Here is a 5,934-nt window from a genome sequence, read left to right as displayed (position 1 = left end):
GTGTAGACTAGTCTAGTTTTCCCCATGAACCTCCCATCAAACACACAAACAAACATACACATACAAGCATAAACAAAACCACACTTACATAAAAACATACACACACACACAAACATCCCCTCACATACATATAAACACAGATGTACACATATAAATATATACACACAAATACACACAAAACCACACAAACACATACACATAAAAACAAACATGTCCCTCATCCCCACACACATACACATACGCATATAAACAACCCCACATGTAAACACACCCATACCCAGACATATAAGCACGCATGCCCACACATATAAACACACTCACACCCAAACTCACAACACAAACACACACAAACTCAAATATACACACACCATTGACTTATATGATCATGGAGGCTAAGAAGTACAAAGATCGTCAGTTTGAATGCTAGACACCCAAAGAACTGATGGTATAAGCTCAAGTCTGGAAGTGGGAGCCTGAGATCAATTCACAGTCTACTAGATCTGGAAATGCCCTTATAGATATAGCCACAACAACATTTAAACATATATCTGGGTATGCAAGCTAAAAAGACATCATCATCGCAAGTACCATATATTATCAACTAAACCTTTCTTCTACGCTATTGGGAAATATTACTGCTTTGAAACTGTAGCTTAATTATGTCATTGACATGGTGGTAGACTTCCAATCATTGAAAATTTCTAGGTCTGTTCACAGAGTACCTCAAGCTTTGTTTGGTTCTGAGCTCTTTGTACACTCTGGACTCTTACGTACTTTTGAATCTTCAACTTTAGAAATGTATTATTTGTTTATTTTAACTGAAAAAATTCATACAATGTATTCTGTTCACATTTCCTCTCCATCAGTTCCTCTTGGCTTATCTCCCCCCCCAAATTCATGCCTTTCTTTCTCCCTCTCTTTAAAAATCCAAAACAAACAAACAAACAAACAAAACTTGCCAAACCAAGAAACACACACCCACACAAAAACACAATAATGGATACAAAAATTTTCCCGAGCAAAAGAATAATAACTCAACAACAATAAAAAAGTCCAAACAAAATGAAAGATCCCTGGAGTTGGGAGACTCTCACTCAAGTCTCAGAATAACATGACCCCCACAAGAACTCACGAGAGACTGTTCTTGCTGTAATCACATGAGGTTTATTGACAGGAACCATTGCGCTGGGGCCTAGACTCATATCCCACCAAGCAGGGGTAGAGGAGTTCAATCCCCAGTGGCTGGTATTGTTCTTTAAAAAGAATATGATGATGGGTTGTCTCGGGCGGCTCGCAGAGCAGCTGCTAGTCCGACAAGGATGGCTGTGGGTCCCTGCAAGATCTCCAGGGTGGCAGCGCCATGCGGCCGGGGGAGTAAGGCGGGCAGTTACGGCGGATAGGATAAAAGGCTCAAAGGACATAGTATTAATTAAAGAAGAGGGAGACATTTATTGCTTAAAGAAGAGAAAAACAGAGAGACATAAGAGAAACATAGAGAGAAACAAAGACACATGTGTACACAACAAGAGACAAACACAAGAGAGAGAGAGAGATGGCAAGAGGGAGGTCAGAAGTGGCTGGGGGTGGGCATGGCTAGCTCTTAAAGTGACCGCAAAGGAATAACAGCTGGGAGAAGGGTTATTTAAGGGAAGAAACCACAACCCAAAGTGGGTAGGGAGGGCGTCATTGGAAGATTCCGAAAATACCAGTGATAATCACAAGGGGGTAACTCCCTGTTTCTCGAGATTGTTCTCAAGTCTCAAGATTATAATCTAACTTTGTGGTCAGCCAGTCCTGCAACAAAGTCACTGAACTGGTTAACCTAGATTTTTGGCTCTATTCTTCCTGCTAGGGGGTCTAGATTTATCCTGATATTTCAAAAGCAATGTGTGACAATCTACAAAAATCCCATTGAGTTTCTTTTGTGTTGGCTAGCTCCTGCTGGGCATGGGGCCTACCCTGAATACCCAGTAAAACTCCTTTGGAGTAAACTTATTTTTCTTTTGCAAGTGGGTATCAATTGCTGTTGGCTTTTTGGTTAGGAGTGGGAGCCTGTATATTATTTCGTACCAATCAATTCTGCTAGTTAAACTCATCCTGGTCTTAGGAAATAGGAACGTTGTTGACAAATAAAAACACGTTGAACCAGTTTCTCAACAGCAGCTGGCTTTAAGGAAAAATTACTTTAGAAATCTGTATTTCCTCATTATTTTGCCTAAAGGGAGACATACCTTAAGCCACTTGTTTGTTGATGTTGATCAGTCAGGATTTCTGCTCCTTAAATAAGTGCAATTTCTAATTGTATTTATTTTCTCGTGTGCTGTGTTATGAAAGCAGGGTGAATTTGGGAGTTGAATTTGTTTGAGGTGTATGTACTTTAATTGTTTTCTATAAATCTCTAATTCTATCTGCTGTACCGTCTAAAAAGCTATGCTGGTGGGAGTAAAGAGAACATTTAGTAAGCAAAGGCCAGTGTGGGAGGCTGGGAGTTGGGCTCCTGCTGGGCACTGCTCTCTTCCTTTGCCATTTGCTTTATGGCAGATGGGGAGAGGTGCTTTGTTGCCAGGGTGCAGTCAGAACCCCAGAACTGTAAAGTCAGCAGGAGGAGGCAGGACCAACACTAGAGAATATAATTAGTCTCAGCCTGAGATCTTATCAGCTTTCCAAGCCGATCTCTTTCGGTGTTGGGGTACTGGTGTATTTGAATGGCTCAGGATACAGGATACAGAGGAGCCTCTACCATGCAGCGGCTTTGACATTAGCTGATCTGAAAGAGAAGGAGGTTTTGCTAAAGTCAGAGCAAGGAGAAAGATCATGTTTGCAGAATGGCAAGCAGTGGGACCCTGTCAGGGAATCTGAAATCAGAAGACAGTGACACATCCCGAAATGCTCTGTGTGCCTTGCGTTGGACACACAAACACACACACTGTCCTGTGCAAGGGCACTGCCTACCCCTTGTTCCTGCATCCCAAAGGGAACTGGCTTCTAAAGCACTCACTGGAGGCCTTGACACTAGAGAAGCTGGGGGACAGTGCTCAGAGGTCTGCCCCACAGATCCTACAGACTGTTGTTTGAATAACAAAAAGAGAGCCAGGAAACAATAAAAGCCCAACAATAGGGAGTGGGACAGAAAGGAAGCAAGCACCTGGCCCTGCAGAAGAGAAATGCAGGGCTCGCTCGGCATATAAGCAACTGTGGTTTCTCTAAAAGGGAGCTATTGCTTTAGTTTTCATCTCTCAGAAGGTGTCAGCTTAAGAAAACCTCGTGGCTCCTGTGGGCTGCTTGTTCTCAAAGGGAAATGAATTATTTAGGAATGTGATGAATAGTTCATCAAACCTTCCTCCAACAGGGTTGCTGCTTAGGCCCAGAGTAATTGGCCAGGAGCAGAGGAGGGAGCTGGCCCTAGCCCGGGTAATGCTTTCTTCTCTCTCTGGAGGGGGCCTTGGGTAGGAGGCTGAGGATGACTGCCTGGGGTGGATTTTTTATCTCCAATGGGAAGGACAGCTTCAGAAAGAAAAACAGAGGTCATTTCCAGGACAGACCTGCAGGAGGAGCCAGCGTCCTTCAGTGGAGGAGTCATTGTTGCAAAGGGAGGGCTGTTTTCCGGGAGTGCTCCAAGGAGACTGAGAAGCCGAATCTCCTGTCCTGTAGGGAAGGCAGCAGGTGCTCCCAGGCCATTTTAGCCTCTGCTTTCCTTATTGCAGGCCCTGGGGGCTTTGGTGTCTGTATAAGAAAAGGTTATCTAACAAAAGAGACCTGGGTTGCAGCTTCAAGTCACACAGTCCTGTTTCCAGGTCTGAACTCTCTGATGTCTTAACAGTCTTGCTCTATTTCCCATCTTCTCTTCCTCTCAACCTCCATCTGCCCATTCCTGTACACTCAGTGGAAATGGCCAAAGGGATATGAACTCAGATGCCAGTGTGAAAAGGCTGCATCTTTTCATTATATTTTAGTTTTTGTTTGTTTTTGAAACACATTTAATTCTTTTTTAAATTTTATTTTATTTAATGAACATTTTTTCTCCGTTTCTTTTACATACCATCCACAATTCCCCCCTCCTTTCTCTCCTCATGTTCCCTCCTCCTCCAGACTTCTACTCTCACCCCACCCCCTCTGTCTCCACTGTCTGCACTCAGAAAGGGACAGGCCTCCCATGGGCTTGCACAAAGCGTGGCACATCAAGTTGAGCATGGGGACCCGTTCCCAAAAGTCAGCAAAGCACAAGAAACAGGTTTTGATCTCACTGCTAGGAGCCTTACAAAACAGACAAAGCTACAAGACTGTCACACACATGTGGAGGACCTAGGGAGTCCCATGCAGGTTGCAGATTCCTCTACTGTTTGTTGGTCCTAAGTGTCAAGTTGGGAGCATAGGCCCCTGCCCCTCACATCTATCCAAGCCCCCAGGACTAGTCTGGACTCCAAATACCATCAGGCCAGGTCCTGACCCCTCCATGGGGTATTTAAGTGATCCCCCCCAAAGAGGAACATGTGGTCTCCCTTTCTTCCTTCCCAGGGGTTGTGCGCGGCTTCCTGGCTCCCCCTCGGGGCCACCCGAGAGTGCAGATCTCCCATTAAACCTGAATATTTCTTAATTTGGCTTGTTTTGATTTGGCTTGATTGGGAATTTTGCGTCGGCAGGGAGCTAATATTAGGAAATATTCCTAACACTGAATCCATGTGCTCCCATGAGCTCTGGTCAGCTGTCTCTGTGGGCTCCCTCATTATGACCCTGACCCCCATGGCTCATGCAATCCTTCCTCCCTTTCTTCAGGAGGACTCCAGGAGCTAGACCCTGTGCTCGGCTATAGATCTCTGCTTCTGCTTCCATCTGTTAGTGAATAAAGGTTTTCTGATGACAATTAGGGTAGTCACTACTCTGATAACAGGGAAAGACCTTCACCTCTACTGCTAGGAGTCTAAATTGGGGTCATCCTTGTGGATTCCTGGAAATTTCTCTGGCACCAGTCTTCTCCCTAACCTCTAAATGGTCCCCCCATCAAGATGTCTCTTTTCTTATTCTTCCCTTCAGTCCTGCACCCAACCCACCTCCTTTCATATCCAGCCCACCCATCCTGTTTCCTCAATGAGTTTCCTATCTCCCCACCTCTGCCTCCCCAACTGCCCCAGTTTACCTAGGAGTTCTCTTCTCTTTCCCCTTCTCAGGGAAATCCATGAATCCCTCTTTGGGTCTTCTTTGTTCTCTAACCTCTCTGGGGCTATGGATTGTAGGTTGGTTATCCTGCACTTTACTCCTAATAGCCACTTACAAGTGAGTACATACGGTATTTGTCTTTTTGGGTCTGGGTTACCTCATGAGATTTTTTATAGCTGAGTAACACTTCATTTTACCACATTTTCCTTACCCATTCTTCAGTTGAGGGGCATCTAGGTGTTGTCTGCAGGTTGGGACTATTACAACAATACTGCTTTGAATGTAGCTGAACAGGCATCCTTGTTGTATGATTTGAGTATATGTCTAAAATAGGCATAGCTATGTCTTGAGATAGATTGATTCCCATTTTTTTGAGAAACCTCCATATTTATTTCCAAAGTGGCTTACAAGCTTGCACTTACACCAGCAGTGGAAGAATGTTCCCCTTACTCCACATCCTCTCCAACATCTGTTGTCATCAGTGTTTTTGATCTTAGCCGTTCTAAGCTGTTTAAATAACAATTTCTTTGTATAAACTCCAGAGCCTCAGTTTCCCTATCTGTAAATTGGAAATGATAGTGCATATTAATAGGTATTCTGCCCCTGCCCCCATAATAGGTTTCTCTGTCAACACAGTAAGTCATATCAAGTCAAGCTGAAAAAGCATAACAACAGGTTTATTTGAGCAAAGCAGCTCCCGTGTATGTTTTCCAGGCACAGAGGTTGAGGCTGGAGAACCTGCACCCATAAACAAAAGTAGGGTAACTCTATAGGTTGTAT

The sequence above is a fragment of the Myodes glareolus genome, chromosome X (genome assembly GCF_982192425.1).
Source record: "Myodes glareolus chromosome X, mMyoGla1.1, whole genome shotgun sequence".
NCBI lineage: Eukaryota > Metazoa > Chordata > Mammalia > Rodentia > Cricetidae > Myodes > Myodes glareolus.
Note: the sequence above shows the minus strand (reverse complement) of the source record.